General features: G+C 40.8%; 1 long non-coding RNA gene across 3 annotated transcripts in view; it reads right to left on the bottom strand.

Moving 5' to 3' along the window:
• The window catches only part of LOC123330009, a 98,877-nt gene that overhangs the window by 20,785 nt on the left and 57,560 nt on the right, over positions 1–20,532 (bottom strand). For all 3 annotated transcript variants that reach the window (XR_006545688.1, XR_006545689.1, XR_006545687.1), the window contains one exon: positions 3,379–3,542. This is a non-coding gene — a long non-coding RNA (uncharacterized LOC123330009). The remainder of the gene's footprint in view (positions 1–3,378; positions 3,543–20,532) is intronic.

The raw sequence follows: 20,532 nt of genomic DNA, 5'->3' as shown, positions 1-20,532 counted from the left end.
CCAGAATCATGCCTGCCTCTCTCATGCCTCCTGCATTGAAAGATGGGTTCTTTACCAATAGCACCACCTGGGAAGCCCACATTTCATGTCACACTCATGCTTTTCTATGAATGTTTTTAAGTCATCATGCAGGTATTCAGGGGGTCACTCTGCACCAAAATACTCGCTACATTTGCAACCATGCAATAACATACATTCATGTTACCTTAGACCCATCTCAGAGAAAGGTCTAAGTTCATGTAATCAACTCTCCAACAGCTGGTACAGTTTGAAAAGTGTGGGCCTCCTCATTGTATGGGATCTTGTTTTGTTTCCTTTTGTTTGGTTTGAACACTGCACCCTAAGTGCACTTCCTTTTTCCCCTTGCAACTTTTAAGTAAAATGGAATTCTCAGCTCACTAGCGCAGGTCTCACTGTAGACCCAAAGAATGGCAAAGATCCGACATAAACACCCACACACTTCCCTCCGACAGGGATCCGTACTCAAGACAGAAGTTGGCCATGGCTATGCTGATTACACACTTCTGTTGGATTTCCGTGGAATTTGGTTTCATTCGATTGTGGGTTCAAAGTGTGTGTGTGTGTGTGTGTGTGTGTGTGTGTGTTTAAGAAAAGTTTCGGTCTCCCTACCTGAAGGTTAGGGTGAGTCAGAGAGGTTTCAAAAGGGAGCGGCGCTGCCACGTGAATGTTCAGACACCAGAGAGGAGGCTCTCAAGCCACCTCAAAGCAGCCGAGTCCCAGCCTGCTCCGGATCACTGTGGAGCGGAACCAATTTCTAAATGTCTTCATCTGGTCCCTCCTACTTTCATGGTTGCTCTGGGGGTGGTGAGAATCAGGACGCACTGAAAGCTGCCGGGACATCTGACTCTTTATTTTCTTGGCTCTACGTGTCTTAACTCTTTGCACCAGTCCTCCCGACTGTGCAGCGTTTCACTTTTAAGAGCAGAGGCAAAGGGAGACAGGCAGAGGCGGGCAGGAGCCCTCACAACTGCTCAGGGAGAGGAGAGAAGAGCCACTGCCCCTGCTCCGCTCATGTGCCAGGTGTCCTGCCAGTCAATGCCACCTGTCCGGCAGGCTCTCACCTGAACTTCCCAGTCCTGAGGAGGAGGAGGGGGAAGCAAACTGATGCTAAGCATCCTTACACTTTTAGAAAAGACTTCCTGGTTCTCTCTTTCTGAGGAATGGGATGGGGAGGGAGGTGGGAGGGGGGTTCGGGATGGGGAACACATGCACACCCATGGCTGATTCATGTCAATGTATGGCAAAAACCACTACAACATTGTAAAGTAACTAGCCTCCAATTAAAAAAAAAAAAAAGAATGCATTTGGATATCATGGGTAGATGTGGTGTTTGAAGGACAGGGGTGTGCAGAGAGACAACAGACTCAAATAACTGAAAATCAGTTGCACGATTAGACCTACTCCTTGCTGCTCCAAAAAGTCAATAAAGGATCTAATGGAAGACACCAGGCGTGTTGGGCTCCGTATGAGAACCCTACCATGTTTGTCAATCACAATGGGCTGCTAGGGGCAACGTTCAGCTTCTGAGGGTATTCAAGCAAGTTTGGGGAGTCATCGGGGGTGGGAATCACTGTCAGCAGGGATGTGTGGTGTTGGGGAAGAAGAACACCCACCCCCACCCCCCACTGCCCCGCACCCCAATCTCTGCTCCTAGAGAAGAAGACAGCAGCCCCTGCTTTAGCCCCTCCCACCGCCCCACTGACGGAGAACATTCTCATCTGATTGGACGGAAGCCTGCATCTCTAGTGCCTATTTTAACAGAGGGTAGTGTTACTGTGTTTTGAGAAAGACCTGGCGTGTCCTGCTTCCCTCTCTCACTTTCTGTATCTACTCAGAGCACATCACTCCCACTATCTCTTTAAATTTTGGCTTCAGAAGGCCTTGCTCCCCTTCTTAACCCACAGGAAGTCAGTCAAGCCTGGCAGTGGATAAATAGCCCAGGCTGGCAGGAAAGGAGCCAGAGTGGAGAGGGGGCTGCCCTTGCTGCTCCCCACCCTTCTCCCGGGCTCAGGTAGGCACGGTCGGCCGGCCAGCCTTTGTCACACTGCACAGGTGACAGCCATAGGGACTGAGACTTCCTTCAGAGGAAGCCAGAGGCCTCATCTAGACTTCCAGTATTAAACTGTGTTCTCACACCTTTTTCTTTTGTTAAGATTTTTTTTTTTTTAATTTGGGCTTATTTTTAAAATATTGAATTTGTTACAGTATTGCTTGTTTTATGTTTTGGTTTTCTGGCAGCAAGGCATGTGGGACCTTAGCTCTCTGACCAGGGATTGAATTTGCATCACCTGCATTGGAAGGTGAAGTCTCAACCACTGGACCAAATGTATCTTTGAAGAAAGCCCAACAATATGAGTGTTCCTATTCACCCTGCCATTAATCAAGCTGGTTCTTCCTTTCCTACTTAGGTTTTTTGTTGTTGTTGTTGTTGTTTTTTAACTGGAGGCTAATTACTTTACAATATTGTGGTGGGTTTTGCCATACATTCACATGAATGTACCTGTTCACATGGGTGTATGTGTGTTCCCCATCCTGAACCTCCCTCCCACCCACTTAGTTTTATTTATATGTACACTCAAAACCTCAAACAAAACCCAATCAAAAGTGGCACACTTACTCAGAGAGGTTTGAACAGAACACAGGTTTTCCATAACATTTACTAAAGCATAAATGGGATTTTATAAGTGTGTAGAAATTATTTTCAGGAAAGACTCCAAGTGTCTTCACTGGAAACTGTGAGAATATATGGCAGTGTAAGGATCATCATGTAATTCATAATGTCTTTTAACCCTAAGACCTTAAAATTCAGAAAAATATGGTGCTTTTTATCTAGCTTAATACTTTCTCAGTTCAATCATCATCTATTAGGTTCAAAAATACAACTAGAATTTCTATAGATTCACAGATAGAATTGATTGTATCTTTTGGTAAATTCTACCTGTTGAATCAATCAATGAAAATTCTTTGCAACCTACTGGAGAAAGTGTAAATTCTAAATAATCCCCAGAAATACATTGTCAGCACACCCACAAGACTGGCTTTAGTAAACAGGAGGCTAGTTGCCATGTGTCCCAAATAAACAATAAACAGATAGTCTTTGTACCTTCTGGCAGAAAGTTCATCCTTCCCTGAAGCAAACTATTCCTATAAAAATCTCTCAAGTGCTTTTCTTGTGGTGTTTCTGATATCAGCACAATCAGGAAGCAATGAAAGTGTTGGCTGAAAAGCCAGTTTTCCCTGAGCTCCGCAGGCCAGTGAGAATGAAGATTAATTCAAATAAACTCTGGAATGCCAGCCAAACCCCTGAAACTTGGTAGCAATACACCCACTAAGTTGGTTCTGTGTTTGCAGTCCTACCTTATCCTGAAATGACCTGACTGAAAAGCCAGTGTCAGATGACATATGACATCAAGTGTTCAATGAGAATTCTGCTGGCACGATATCCCGTTTGACAGCTCATGTTCTTTGGTCTTCCTCAGCACTCAGGAAGGACTGAATCCCTTTTCAACCTTCAGCAAAACCTGCAGGATAGATATTTAACTCCTTAGGGAAGTAACTGAATGCATTTATAGATTTGGTTATGGACTGGAAAACAGTAAAGCCCTAATTGATGTATCTTTCTTTTCCCCATAGAGAATCTTTTTTGACATTCATTTCACTTGTATATGAGAATCATTTTAATACATTTGATTTTGTTACTAAAGATGCAAAAGGGCCTATATTTCATTCAAAACTGAAACTGGAAGTATTTAACTAGTTGAGTGTTCTCTTTCTCCCAATGAACATTAACTCAGTACTTTATCTTGCTTGACTTTTCAAATATGGTGCTTTACAGTACCTTGATTTATAGCCAGGTATATCTAAAGGTTATGTCAGCATTTACATTATAAGGCCATGTTTCTTGGGTTGATAACCAAAGTCTTAAAAAAATAATTCTGACTGAAACTTGCAATGTCGAGGGTCTACCCTGAAACATGTTTGTTCCTAGATGTACTACACACACACACACACACCAGAATTCAAAAAGTCCTGTTTGTAAAATACATTCATTCAATATGTTGCCTTGATGAAAATGAAAGAAACTCAAGGCTATGAAGTGAAATCAAACAGCTATCATCCAATGATATCCACTTATATTCCAAGATTCATGTAGTAGGTTTGAAAGAAATATGATAAAAGAATTGATTGTATAATTTTACATAGATTAATATATAGAAAGATGAAGTAATACCTTCACAAAAAATTAGCTTTCTTTTAGCCAGAAAGCTTTCTCTTAGCTTTCTCTTTCTTCCACACTCTATAGAAGATATTCTCTGAATTTCTCTGCAGATGTGATCTCATGTCCTTGAACACACTTATTACAATCCATCATCTACATAGCAATAGACAGGGCCATGCTCATAAACCAGAACTGGTGCTTGATCTGGTAAGTCATTAAGCAAATATATTCCTAAGTCATATGAGGCTTGTATGCCCACTGTCTACCTATAAAAGGAAAATGGGATTTCTAATACACAGATTGCTTTTAAGACTTGTAAAGTGGTAGTCTTCAATTCACATCTTGCCCATTTTGCATGATTTGACTACTTTCAAAAGCTAAAACACACCTGGATAAGTTTTTTATGGTCGTCTTTAAGATTACTATATTTGTCATTGTGTGGTCATGAAATCTGTTAGCAAGTAAGAAATAAAAGTATTTTCACTGAGACATTTTTTAAATTAAGAATTATGGGAAAATCTGAGACAACATCAATACCAAAATCTAAATGTATCAAAAAGATAAGGCAAAGAGAGAACAAGATGGCGCAGGAGGAGGTGGATGTGGAGTGCCTCTCTCTCCACGGATACATCAGGAATACACCTTCAGACACAGAAGTGCGTGCAGAACACCAGCTGAGAGCAGACAGGAGGACCTGACCAGAGGAAAAGAACATATAGAACCACGCAAAACTCGGTAGGATGAAGGAACTAGGAGGAAAAACAGGAGTGTTATTATGATTGGACCTGCCCTCAGTGGGTGGGGAAACTGAAGCAGGGGTCCAATCCCTACAGCGGGGCAACTGTCTGAGTCAGAGGAGAAACATTTAAGGCTGAGAGGGAAACAGCTGACCTGTGGCAGAGTAAATGGAATGAGAATCAGACAGTCCTTGCAGCCATACATACCAAGGAAAGAAAAGCTAGTCTCTGGGAAGGCTCAGTGGCTGGGAGCTGGAGTTTAGAGATTGCGGAGCAATCCTAGGGCAAGGGCTGCTGTTGACTGCAGAGAGATGGATTGAGGGGATGTGAGGGAGGAGATTGTGGTGGGAAATACTGGTGGGGGAAAACCAGGCAGCCATGGAAGCAAGGCCACACTGCTGAGTCACGCTAGGGGGTGGAGCCACCACCATAGCCTCTCTCCCCCCACACGCCAGCTCGCGCAGCTGAGCAGCAGAGAGGCCGGTCCATCAAATGCCTGAGGCGCTGAGCTACAGAGCAGGACCCCACCCAGGGTGCCCCTTTCAGTGACTGACGCACCAAACTACAGAGTAGGACCCCAGCCAGGGGGGCCCCTCTATGTGCCTGATGTTCTGAACAACAGAGAAGGACCCCAGGCAAGGGAGCCCTCTAAGTGCCTGAACCAGAAGAGCTACGGAGAAAGACTGGCCAAAGAGGCCTTCTGGTCGCCAGCTACAAGACACTGGAAAAAAGACTCTGCTAGGGCCATAACTCCTGAGGCAGAGGCAGTGCGTGTCCCTGCACACTTGTCGCCACCAGGGCCCCCAAAAGCCAAGCAGCTGCAACACCTTCACGCTCGAGTCTCACTGGGGCAGAGCTGCCATAGGCAAAAAAAGTCTCGCATCTATGCACGTAGGGTTGCTTCGGTCGTGTCCGACTTTGTGACCCTGTAGACTGGGGCCTGCCAGACTTCTCTGTCAGAAAGGGGGTTCTCCAGGCAAGAATACTGGAGTATATTGGCCAATACAGGTTGCCATCCCCTTCTAGAGCACTGTTTTTCCTGCTCCCCTAGCCGCCAGCTCCCCTGAGTACCTGGTGCTGCCAGAACTCCTGTGACCCCAAGCAGCTGCACCACCTCCACCTGGCCCTCACAGGGGCAAACCCAAGTCCTCCAGGGCAGCCTCAGGAACTAAATCCCAGTGGACAACCCACAGGTAGAGGTGGAAGTAAAACCACAATTGAAACCCAGGGGCAGTGTGGCTAAGGAAGAAGACCCAAAACCTTCCCATCAGCTGTACAGCTGCAGATTAAATCAACTAAGCAGACTCTGTGTCTATGGAATCTATAAAAGGCCATTGAGAGCTCCTACAAAAGAAAATGCACTAGTTCTGATAGCTGTGGGCATGGGAGGCAAGAACACACAGGAGTAGGACCAGATTAGAACCTGAGCTGCCCCCACAACAGGTCCAGAGATCAGCACAGTGTTGGAGGGCATCCTAGGGAGGTAAGGTGGACTGACTCCCAGGGAGGGAAAGGACTCTGATGGCAGTGACTCAAGAAAAACACTTATTATTCTTATTTTTTGACTTGTTCTATAGATTCTTTTGGATTTTTCTTTTCTTTTTTTCTTTTCCTTTCTTTCCACCTCTGTTGTAGTTGTTGATTTTATTGGCACTAAGAAATCCAATTTAGCTTTTGAGCTTTTTTTTCCTCAGTCACATAAACCTCTGCCTCTACATTGGGCTTTTGCAGTTCTGTGGATTTTTCCTCTTTTTTTAACTTTAACTTTTTAAACCTATTATTATTTTTTCTACATTTATCCTTTGTTTGCTTTTCCTACTGCTCTTTTCCCCTTTCAGTTAATCTTTAATGTATATAAATCTTCTTTATCTACCTCTGTTTAACTTTGCGTATCTATTCTTTCTTTCTTTTAATTCTGTCCTTTCCTCTCAACATATTTGTTAGTTTTATTTTCATTGCTTTATTCCCCAGTTGGCACTTTGCTTTAATTTTGTTTTCCAGTTTCTGCTTTAGTCAGCTTTGTTCTGGTAGATATAATTCTTGGTTTCCTTTGTTCATCCAGTCAATCTATCGTACTTTACTTTTGTCAGGCTGTTTCAATTTTGCTTATGGGTGTATACATATACGTGTATATTCAGTCACACTTTTTATTGTTGTTATAAACCTCTGCCTCTACGTTGGGCCTTAGGAGTTCTGTGGAACTTTCCTTTTTTTGCCCCCCCTTTTTCTCTCTTCTTCTGTTTTTCTTTTTTCTTTTCTCTCCTTTATAATTTTAATTTTTAATTTTTTAAACCTATTATATATTTTATACATTTCCTTTGTCTTTCCTACTGTTCTTTTCCCCTTGCAGTTAATCTTTAATGTATATAAATCTTCTTCATCTACCTCTATGTAACTTTGCATGTCTATTCTTTCTTTTCTTTCTTTCCTTTCCTCTCAATATATTTGTGAGATTTGTTTTCATTGCTTTATTACCCACTTGGCACTTTGCTTTAGTTTTATTTTCCAGTTTGTACTTAACTTAGTTTTCTTCTTAACTGGTAAATATAAGTTTTGATTTCCTTTGTTTGCCAAGTCAATCTGCTGTTTATTTTTGTTGGACTATTTTGACTATGCTCATGGGTGTATATATATATTCCATTATTTTAATTATTATTTGCCTGATTTTGTAGCTGCCATTTATCTGGGGTTCATCTTTGGTTTCTTGTTTTTGGATATTTGTTTTAATCTCTCTTAATGCCATAACAAACCACTTGTGGAATCTTTGTTCCTGATCAGAAATCAGGCCCTGAGCCTTTGGAGTAGGAGCACTGACTCCAAGACCCTAGACTACCAGAGAGCTAACCCTAGGGAGTGTCAGATAGTGAGGATTCACACAAAGGAAACCACTTGAATACAAGACCCAGCATCACCCAACCACCAGTAGCACTCTGTGCAGGACACTTCCCCTAAACAAAAAATAAAACAAAAATACAAACCCAATCATCAGCAGATAGGATTACTACCTCACACAGCTTTGCCCATCAGAGACAGACAGTGCACTAAGTCCTGTCCAACTTTTGTGACCCCATGGACTGTAGCCTGCCAGGGTCCTCTGTTTATGGGATTCTCCAGGCAAGAATACTAGAGTGGGTTGCCATTTCCTTCTCTTGCCCATCAGAGGAAAAACAAACAAACAAAAACTCAGCACAAATCTCACACAAACCACTGGCCCAACCTTAGGAAGGCAGAAACCAAAAGAAAGAAAGAATTCAACCTTCTTCAAGGAAAGAATTCAACTTTCCTTGAAGCCTGGGAAAAGGAGACCTCAAACACAGTAATTTAAAAAAAAATAATGAAAAGGCAGAGAAATACTGCACAAATGAAAGAAGAAACTAGAAACACAGAAGTCAAAATAAATGAAGAGAAAATAGGTAAACTACCTGAAAAAAAAATCCAGAATAATGATAGTAAAGATGACCAAAAACCTTGAAAACAAAATGGAGAAAATACAAGAATCAATTAACACAGACCTAGAAGAACTAAAGAATAAACATACAAACAACACAATTACTGAAATTAAAAATACTCTAGAAAGAATCAATAGCAGAATATCTGAAACAGAAGAACGAATCAATGAGCTGGAAGATCAAATGATGGAAATAACTTCTGAAGAGTAGAATAAAGTAAAAAGAATGAAAGAGCTGAGGACAGTCTCAGAGACCTCTGGGACCATATCAAATGCACCAACATTCGAATTAGAGGGGTCCCAAAAGAAGAAGAGAAAAAGAAAAGGTATGAGAAAATTTTTGAAGAGATTATAGTTGAAAATTTCCTCAACATGGAAAAGAAATAGTCAATTAAGTTCAAGAGGCACAAAGAGTCCCATATAATATAAACCTAAGGAGAAACATGCCAAGACACATACTAATCAAACTAACAAAGACTAAATAAAAGAAAGAATATTAAAAGCAGCAAGGGAGAAGAAACAAGTAACATACAAGGGAAACCCCATAAGCTTAACAGCTGATTTGTCAGCAGAAACTCTGCAGGCCAGAAGGGAATGGCAGGATACATTCTAAGTACTGAAAGGGAAAAATCTACAACCAAGATTACTATACCCAGCAAGGATCTCATTCAAAATTGATGGAGAAATAAACAGCTTTTCAGACAAACAAAACTAAGAAAATTCGATACCACCAAACCAGCTTTACAACAAATATTAAAGGGACTTACATAGTCAAAAAATACAACATAAGAAGAAAGATCTACAAAATCAACCACAAACAATTAAGAAAATGGCAATAGGCACATATATATCAATAATTAGTTTAAATGTAGATGGATTAAATGCTCCAACCAAAAGACACAAACTGGCTGAATGGATACAAAAACAAGACCCATATATGTGTTGTTTATAAGAAACTCACTTCAGAGCTAAAGACACATAGACTGAAAGTGAGAGGATGGAAAAATATATTCCATGCAAATGGGAAGCAAAAGAAAGTTGGAGTAGCAATCCTCATATCAGGCAAAATAGACCTTAAAGAAGATTACAAGAGATAAGGACGGACACTACATAATGATCAAGGGATCAATCCAAGAGGAAGACATAACAATTGTAAATATCTATGCACCCAACACAGGAGTACCTCAATACATAAGACAAACACTAACAGACATAAAAGGAGAAATTGACAGTAACACAATAGTAGTAGGAGACTTAAACACCCCACTCACACCAATGGACAGATCCTCAAAACAGACAATAAGGAAACAGAAGTCTTAAATGATGCATTAGATGAGACAGATCTCATTGATATCTTCAGGACATTCCATCCAAATGCAGAAAAATACACCATCTTCTCAAATGCATATGGAACATTCCCATGATAGACCACATCTTGGGTGACAAATCAAACCTCAGTAAATGTAAGAAAACTGAAATCATATCAAGCATCTTCTCTGACCACAACGCTATGAGAGTAGATGTCAATTACAAGAAAAAAACGGTAAGAAACACAAACATATGGAGATTAAACAACACATTTCTAAATAACCAACACGTTACTGAAGAAATCAAAAGGGCAATCAAAAAATTTTTAGAAACAAATGACAGTGAAAACAGGACAACTCAAAACCTATGGGATGCAGCAAAAGCAGTTCTAAGAGGGAGGTTTATAGCAATACAATCCTACCTCAAGAAACAAGAAAAACACTGAATGGACAACCTAACTTTACACCTAAAACAACTGGAGAAAGAAGAACCAAAAACCCCCAAAATTAGTAGAAGGAAAGAAATCATGAAGATCTGAGCAGAAGTAAATGAAAAAGAAATGAAAGAAACATTAGTAAAGATTAATAAAACTAAAAGCTGGTTCTTTGAGAAGATAAACAAAATTGACAAACCTTTAGCCAGACTCATCAAGAATAAAAGCAGATATACAAAGGATTATATGAGACTATTATGAACAACTATATGACAATAAAATAGATAACCTGGAAGAAATAGAATTCTTAGAAAAGTTCAATCTTCCAAGACTGAACCAGGAAGAAATAGAAATTATGAGCAACACAATTACAAGCACTGAAATTGAAGCAGTGATAAAAAAATCTCCCAAAAAACAAAAGCCCAGGACAAGATGGTTTCACAGGAAAATTCTGTCAAACATTTAGAGAAGAGCTAATGTCTATCTTTCTAAAACTCTTTCCAAAAAAATTGCAGAGGAAGGAACATGTCCAAATTCATTCTACAAGGCCACCGTCACCCTGATACCAAAACCAGACATAGACAACACAAAAAAGAAAACTATAAGCCAATATCACTGATGAAATAGATGCAAAAATCCTCAACAAAATTTTAGCAAACAGAATTCAGCAACACATCAAAAATCTCATACACCATGATCAAGTTGGGTTTATTCCAGGGATGCAAAGATTCTTCAATATATGCAAATCAATCAATGTGATACACCACATTAACAAATTAAAAGACAAAAACCATATGATAATCTCAATAGATGCAGAAAAAGCCTTTGACAAAATTCAGCACCCATTTATGATTAAAACTCTTCAAAAAATGGGCATTCAAGGAACCAACCTCAACATAGTAAAGGCCATATATGATAAGCCTACAGCAAACATTATTCTCAATGGTGAAAAACTGAAAGCATTCCCCTTAAGATCAGGACAAGGGTGTCCACTTTCACCACTACTAGTCAACATAGTTCTGGAAGTCCTAGATACAGCAATCAGAGAAGAAAAAGAAATAAAAGGAATCTAGATTAAAAAAAAAAAAAAAAAAGTAAAGCTCTCACTGTTTGCAGATGACATGATACTGAACATAGAAAATCCTAAAGATGGTATCAGAAAATTACTAGAGCTAATCAGTGAATTTACCAAGGTTGTAGGATACAAAATCAATACACAGAAATCACTTACATTTCTATATACTAACAATTAAAAATCAAAAAGAGAAATTAATGAGTCAATCCCATTCACCATTGGAACAAAAAGAATTAAATATGTAGGAAAAAACTTATCTAAGGAGACAAAAGATCTGTACACAGAAAATTATAAGACAGTAATAAAAATAATCAAAGATGACATAAACAGATGAAGAGATATTCCATGTTCCTGAGTAGGAAGAATCAATATTGTGAAAATGACTATACTACCAAATTCAATATACAGATTTAATGTGATCCCTATCAAATTACCAATGGCATTTTTCACAGAACTAGAAGAAAAAACTTCACAATTCATATGGAAACACAAAAGACCCAGAATAGCCAAAGCAGTCTTGAGAAAGAGGAATGGAGCTGGAGGAATCAACCTTCCTGACTTGAGATTATACTACAAAACCACAATCATCAAGACAGTATGGTACTGGCACAAAAACAGAAATACAGACCAATGGAACAAGATAGAAAGCTCAGAAATAAACCCATGCACCTATGGGCACCTTATTTTTTATGAAGGAGGCAAGAATATACAATGGGGCAAAGACAGCCTCTTCAATAAATGCTGCTGGGAAAACTGGACAGCTACATGTAAAAGAATGAAATTAGAACACTTCCTAACACCACACACAAAGATAAACTCAAAATGGATTAAAAGACCTAAATGTAACACCAGAAACTATAAAACCCTTAGAGGAAAACATAGGCAGAACATTCGATAACATAAATCAAATCAAGATCCCCTATGACCCACCTCCTAGAGTAATGGAAATAAATACAAAAGTAAACAAGTGGGACCTGATTAAACTTAAAAGCCTTTGCACAGCAAAGGAAACTATAAGCAAGATGAAAAGACAACCCTCAGAATGGGAGAAAATAATAGCAAATGAAATAACTGACAAAGGATTAATTTCCAAAATATACAAGCAGCTCATACAACTCAATACCAGAAAAACAAACAACCCAATCAAAAAGTGGGAAAAAGACCTAAACAGACCTTTCTCCAAAGAAGACATACAGATGGCTAACAAACACATGAAAAGATGCTCAACGTCACTCATTATTAGAGAAATACAAATCAAAGATACAATGAGATATCACCTCACACCAGTCAGAATGGCCCTCATCAAAAAGTATACAAACAATAAATGCTGGAGAGGGTGTGGAAAAAAGGGAATGCTCTTGGACTGTTGGTGGGAATGTAAATTGATACAGCCACTAAGGAAGATAGTATGGAGATTCCTTTAAAAACTAGGAATAAAGCCACCATATGACCTGGCATCCCACTCCTAGGCATATACCCTGAGGAAACCAAAATTGAAAGAGACACATGTATCCCATTGTTCATTTCAGCTCTATTTACAATAGCTAGAACATGGAAGCACCTAGATGCCCATCGACAGATGAATGGATAAAGAAGCTGTGGTACATATACAGAACGGAGTATTACACAGCCATAAAAAGGAATGCATTTGAGTCAGTTCTAATGAGGTGAATGAACATAGAACCTACTATACAGAGTGAATTGAGTCAGAAAGAGAACAATAAATACCATATTCTAATTCATATATATGGAATCTAGAAAAATGGTACTGAAGAATTTATTTACAGGGCAGCAGTGGAGAAATAGACATAGAGAAGAGACTTATGGACATGGGGAGAGGGGAGGAGAGGGTGAGACATATGGAAAGAGTAATATGGAAACTTACATTACCATAAGTAAAACAGATAGCCATCAGGAATTTGCTGTATGACTCAGGAAACTCAAACAGGGGCTCTTTATCAACCTAGAGGGGTGGGATGGGGAGGGAGATGGGAGGGAGTTTCAAAAGGGAGGGATATATGTATAGAATTGATGCCTTTGAACTGTGGTGTTGGAGAAGACTCTTGAGAGTCCCTTGGACTGCAAGGAGATCCAACCAGTCCATTCTGAAGGAGATCAGCCCTGGGATTTCTTTGGAGGGAATGATGCTGAAGCTGAAACTCCAGTACTTTGGCCACCTCATGCGAAGAGTTGACTCATTGGAAAAGACTCTGATGCTGGGAAGGATTGGGGACAGGAGGAGAAGGGGAAGACAGAGGATGAGATGGCTGGATGGCATCACTGACTCAATGGACATGAGTCTGAGTGAACTCCGGGAGTTGGTGATGGATAGGGAGGCCTGGCGTGCTGCAATTCATGGGGTCGCAAAGAGTTGGACACGACTGAGTGACTGAACTGAACTGAACTGATGGCTGATTATGTTGAGGTTTGACAGAAAACAGCAAAAGTCTGTAAAGCAATTATTCTTCAATAAAATATAAATAAAATTTTTTAAAAAGGCAGTTGGTATATCTGAAAACTCACTCAATTAGATCACTTAATCACAGAACTTATATAACCAAATAGGATTCAAGAAAGAATAAAGTAATTAATAGAAAGTAGCAATAGTTATAATACATGAGTCTGTTTTAGTTGGTAATAAAATGTTATAACTCAGAGGGTAAGAGCATGTACTAAGGTGCTAGATTGCCTGGTTCAGATCCTAGCTCTAGGACTAGTACTAGCTGCGTGACCTTGGACTAGTTACTCAATCTCTCTGTGACTCAGCTTTCTCATCTAGAAAGTGGATTTAAAATAGAATCTGCATTATAGAGAGGCTTTAATGTTTAAATGAGTTAATAAACTTAAAATCCATCCAATGTTGCATTAGTGTTGTGTGCTTAGTCATGTCTGACTCTTTGTGACCACATGGGGTTCCACCATCCATAAAATTCTCTAGGCAAGAATGCTGGAGTGGGTTACCATGCCCTCCTCCAGGGGATCTCCCTGACCCAGAGATCAAACCCAGATCTCCCACATTTCAGGTGGATTATTTACTGTCTGAACCACCAGGAAAACCCAATAAGTATTAATTATTATTATTATTACTATTTGACCAAACTCAGAAGAAAAATTCTACAGGAAGACAGTGACATTGTTTAGGGTATCAAAATCATAAATCCTCCTGCAGTCCTGGTTCTTCACGGAAAACAACTAGAAAACCTATGTACTCAGGAGAATATGGATGAGAACAAGACACTGTTGGCTTACTTGTTATGACCCTGGAAAAATAAAACTACTTGAAGAAATATACCAAACTGTGCAATGTTTAACACTGACCCAGAACTGGCTCTACTGAGGAAAAACTATAATGTCACATTCATCACTTGGTGAGTGTTGCATGTGAAAATACAGAGGAACTAACTTGTCTCAGCTCTGAGGTTGTTTAAGAGAGCAAATCAAAGTTAGATCTCAGGGATCTTCTGAATGAGGAGCTGGCTTCCTGACTGCAGAGGTGGGGAAGTCTGAGATTCCTGTATTCTCACAGAAAGCCCCAAGCTGTTGAATGTCATTCTGGCTACTCTAGCAAGTAGAGACCATTTCCCTCTATTCACTGGGCAGAGAGAAGGGAGGGATTTGAGACAGTGAAGAGAGTAATTCAGGATGACATTTCTGCCACCCAACCCAGAAGCAGATAGGGACATCACATCTTACCTCTCGTGACCATAATAGCTTGGTTAATTGCTTTTGACTGGGTCAAAAGCATGTCCTAGAAATCAGGAGGAAGTCCAGATAGAGAGTAACTTGATTAAAGATCCCAGCTGAAGTAAGTTAAATAGAGAAAACCAAAAAACAAATATCGTATATTAACACATATATCGGAGAAGGCAATGGCAACCCACTCCAGTGCTCTTGCCTGGGAAATCTCATGGACGGAGGAGCCTGGTAGGCTGTAGTCCATGGGTCACGAAGAGTCGGACACAACTGAGCAACTTCACTTTCACTTTTCACTTTCTTGCATTGGAGAAGGAAATGGCAGCCCACTCCAGTGTTCTTGCCTGGAGAATTCCAAGGAAGGGGGAGCCTGGTGGGCTGCCATCTATGGGGTCGCACAGAGTCGGACACAACTGACGTGACTTAGCAGCAGCAGCAAAGCATTTATACAGAATCTAGAAAAAATGGTACAAATGAACCTTTTGGCAGGGCAGGAATAGAGACACAGACATAGAGAATGGACTTGTGGGCACAGAGGAGGAAGGAGAGGGTGGAATAATTGGGAGAGTAGGACTGTCATATACACACTACCATATGTAAAACAGAGCTCGTGGGAAGCTGATGTGTAACACAAGGAGCTCAGCTCAGTGCTCTGTGGTGACCTAGAGCGGTGGGATGAGGGGTAGGAGGGAGGCTCTAGAGAGAGGGGATGTATGTACACATATGGCTGATTCATGTTGTACAGCAGGAACTAGGATAATACAGTGAAGCAGTTACACTTCCATTTTTTAAATAAATTAAAACATTTTCAAAAAGAATTTCTAGCTGAATTCAAACAAACAAGAAACTCTTCAAGGATTTTTCAGCTTTCTTCTTTTTCAACAAGCTTAAGAGTAGTATGGAGATGTATTTGAAATAGCGACCCCCTTCAGAATGTCAGCAATGGAGTTTCCTGAATATATATTTCCAGCCAATCCAGAGTCAAGCTGAGAAAAGGTTTCTGGGTACTGTCAATAATCACTACCAAAGAAGCTCTGGTATGACCACTTCAAACAAACAGAACTGCTTCCAGGGAGGGGCCCAGGGGCCAGTGTTTATCCAGCAGAATTACTGTAGTAAGATAGGTCGCTCCACCCTTGTGCTGCACTCCACCTGCAAAACTAAGCCTCACATGCATCAAGTCACTTGAATACACCCTCTTCCCCAAGGTTCCCTGAGCCATGCCAAATGAGAGCAGGGGCAAAAAGAGGCAAGCCTGTTATTTTCTGTGCAATTTCTAAGTTTGCTGCGGTTAAATATTAAATTTGTGGTTGTTCTTCCCCTCCGCAACCCCTTATTCAATTTCACTGCATATTTTAGGGATTAAAGTGTTCAGTTCTCTTCCCATCTCTGCTGTGTTATTAGAAAATAAGAGAATGCATTTTTAAATATTAGAGTTTTGAAAACCCAGTTTGAGGCTGGGATATGGGAATGAAATCAGTTCTACTCATAGAGAAGGGTCAGGATGCCTCACCGCATCCCTTTAGGCGTCAGATACACCTTAAGCCTGGGATCCGGTCCTCTCCCAGCTGATGTGATGTCTGTAACAGCAAGTGTCTATTTCATTCCAGCACTGTGCTTAGTCGCTCAGTCATGTCCAGCTTTTTGTGATTCCATGGACTGTAGCCTGCCAGGCACCTCTGTCCATGGGATTCTCCAGGTAAGAATACTGAAGTGCGTTGCCATGCCCTTCTCCAGGGGAATCTTCCCAGCCCAGGGATAAAACCCAGGGTTCGAACCCAGGTCTCCCTCACCGCAGGTGGATTCTTTACCATCTGAGCCACCAGGAAAGCCTTAAGTTCCAGCACTAACTGACACCAGTTGGTCAATGGCTCAATGAAGCTCCTTCTAGAGAAAATGTCTCTTCTACTTCAAGTTCACCTGACCTCATAATGATATTATAAGGAGGAGGCAGATTCACTAGGAATTTGGCTCCACTTCAGATGGTCTAAGGACCAGCATCAGTATCACCTTTCTGCTCTCTAGGTATGAAAAAAATCTCAGGTCCTGCCCCAGACCTTTTGAATTAGAATCTGCATTTTAATAAGATCTGGGGTGATTAATCTACATATTAAAGTTTGAGACGCAGTAATTTTTAAAATAGTCAATAATTCTACTTGAAATCATAACAAGGTAGCTTCTGAGTCCTGGTCCTGGCAACAAATCAGCATCATTTCAATGCACTTTAACCTCCAAAATTTTTGATGATTTTTTCTTTTTGTAATATGAAGTTAATTTATAATATATGTTAATTCATTTAAAGATGTTTTAATGATTTTGATAGCCATGATATACAACTTCCACTGAATATGTAAACTCAAAATTTTAATCACTTATTTGTACATAAATTATTAGTCTTGAGCATTGTTGCTAGAAAAATTGAAATCTGCAGGGAATTCTTAATTTTTAAAGCCTTTTATCCTTCCCTCAAATTTTGGATACACATTACAGATTGGTAGTAAATTAAGGTAGATATTATATAAAATTAAAAGTTAACTAACTCCTTCTCAATGAATATGAATTTTTAACACTGATTCAATGGATATGCATTTCAGCAAACTCCAGGAGGTAGTGAAGGACAGGGATACCTGGCCTGCTGCAGTCCATGGGGTTGCAAAGTGTCAGACCCGATTTAGCAACTGAATAACAGCAACAATGAATTTTTAAATGATGTCTACAAGTCACATGTATTGTTGTTGTTCAGTTATTCAGTCACTAAGTCATATGTATGCTGCTGCTGCTGCTAAGTCATTTCAGTCGTGTCCAACTCTGTGCGACCCCATAGGCAGCAGCCCACCAGGCTCCCCATCCCTGTGATTCTCCAGGCAAGAATACTGGAGTCAGTTGCCATTTCCTTCTCCAATGCATGAAAGTGAAAAGTGAAAGTGAAGTCAGTCATGTCCGACTCCTAGCGACCCCATGGACTGCAGCCTACCAGGCTCCTCTGTTCATGGGATTTGCCACACAAGAGTACTGGAGTGGGTTGCCATTGCCTTCTCCGAGTCATATGCATAATTTTATATATATATATATATATATATATATATATATACTTGAAATAAAATATATATAATGCTATATGACCTTATTTCTGATTTCCCTCATGTAAAGATGTGCTAGGATTGTTCAAGGCATAGGGGATCCAACAGCAACCAAGAGAGACATCTTTGCCTACTCTACAGGAGGAAAGACAGGCAACTGATACAAATAACGAAATCAAAGTGTCATTCATTAAATGAATAACATAAGTGCTATGCAGACAATGAAACAAGGGGTTGGTAGCTGGAGTGCTGGAAGAGAAGGGGTCTGTGATTTTAAACAAGTGGTCTAGGAAGCCCTCATGGGACAAGCGCCATAACATCAATGACCCCGAGGAGGTGGGGGTCCAGTACATTTTTTTAAACAACACTGTCCCAGCTTTAGTTTTATTTGTTTGTTTGGCTGTGTTGGGTCTTAAGTGCAGCACATGGGACCTTTTGTTGCAGTGTGCAGGCTGAGTAGTTGTGCTGCGTAGGCTTAGTTTTCCTGCGGCATGTGGGATCTTAGTTTTTGGCCCAGAGATCTAACCCACATCCCCTGCACTGGAAGGTGGATTCTTAACCACTGGACCACCAGGCAAGTCCTGGGGCCAAGTCTTGAGGGTATCCAGGCAGAAGAAGCAGCAGGTGAGATGGTCTGCGCCAGGAGCATGCATGGTGTGTTTCAGGAACAGCAAGGAGGCCAACCCGGTGGAGAGGAGTGAGCAAGGGCCAGAGTAAGGGATGGGGTCAGAGAGACAAAGGGGTGACAGGAAGAGCAGCGGGAGACTCATAGGCCACTACAGGGTCTCTCACTTGGAGAGACAGACAGATACTGGAGTGACGGATCCAGCTCACGTTTGAAAGGCAACAGCTTGGCTGAGGGCATTTGCACCTTTAGCTACAGGGGCAAGGATGAAAGGGAGGGACTCATACCTTGCCTGTCCCGTCTCCAGCAATATCTGACCCCCATCCACCACAGACACACTTATCATTATTATGTACATTTCTTCTAATCACTATGCACAGAATTGTAGATCTGAAGGGAATTTGAATACAACCACTTCATTTTATACAACCACCTCATTTTAAAGATTAGGAAACTGAGGCCTAGAAATGGATATGATTTGTTCAAAGTCACAAGCTGAGTTTATAGCCCAGGAAGAACTGGAGATGTCATTTCTATTCTCACACAGAAATTTAGCAGGAGAATAGCTGAAAGACAAGGGCTTTGGCACCAGACAATCTGGGGTCTTGGCTGGGTCTCGGCATAGCCCTATAGCTTTGGGGAAGCTCCATGGACTCTCCAGGCATCAGGAAACTGGGAATGATAATAAGAACACCCACCCATAGGGCTGTGTTGGTGATTCCCAGGTGGCACTAGTGGTAAGGAACTTGCCTGCCAATGTAGGAGACATAAGAGATACAGGTTCAATCCCTGAGATGGGAACAGCCCCTGGGGAAGGGCATGGCAACTCACTCCAGTATTCTTTTCCGGAGAACCCCATGGACAGAAGAGCCTGGCGGGCTACAGACTACAGAGTTGCAAAGAGTCAGACATGACTGAAGCGGCTTAGTGTGCGCACACACACCCATAGGACTGTGCTGGTGATTAACTATATGTAAAGCAAACCAGCGGAGTGACTGGGAAGAAGCTGGTGTTCAAAACAAGGGAGCTTCTACTCTCCTTTCCCACAATCCCAGCATCTACAGGTCACAGTGGCACCATTTCCAACTGGTGCTTAGCCCACCACAGAGCACAATGCTCCTGGCAGGACTGATGTTATCAAACAACTCTAATAATGATTAAAATAGAAGCATATTTATTATGCTTCACAGATACAGCTAATTTGTTCACGACCCACTATGCTTCTTTATAGGAAGAGGCTACGGAGAAACAACAGACCCTAAACAGTGAATGATTTATTTATTGTATGAGAGGAATTCTGAATTATAATAATTGTAACAATAGTAACTATCATTGAGCTGACTCCTACTATATGTCAAACACTGTGCTAGGTACTTCATACACATGCATATTAAATCACTTATGCTCCCAATAAAAGTATAAAGTTAGGTATAAAAAAAACTCCTTTGATGAACAGAAAAACTGAATCTCAGAGTTGCAGTCACTCATGATGAATGTTTACAAGAAAAATGCATGATAAATAAGGGAACAGTAAACCAAATACGTCATCCACAGGAAGCTTCCTCTCAAGAGGCTCACACTGAATATAACAGTAGCTTTATGAAGTCTGCACACAAAGCAGCCGATCCTTTCCATTCACTGAATGCCTTTGTGTGCCAAGCATTATGGTTGTCAGTTAACTTACTACGTTCGTGATCCTCACGGCATTAGGTATTATTTTCCTATTTTATAAACAAGGAAATGGGGTCAGAGAGGGATTAGGTAACTTTCCCTGAGTCACCTTCCTCCATGAGACAAAACCAGGATTTGAACCCAGACTATCTGACACAATAACTGGGTCACGCCCACTGCTCTGACATATAGGGCCAGACCTCCCGTAGCCACCTCCTCAGC

Source organism: Bubalus bubalis, chromosome 17, assembly GCF_019923935.1.
Source record: "Bubalus bubalis isolate 160015118507 breed Murrah chromosome 17, NDDB_SH_1, whole genome shotgun sequence".
Lineage (NCBI taxonomy): Eukaryota > Metazoa > Chordata > Mammalia > Artiodactyla > Bovidae > Bubalus > Bubalus bubalis.
The sequence above is the reverse complement of the archived record's forward strand: the minus strand, read 5'-3'. Positions and strand labels throughout refer to the sequence as shown.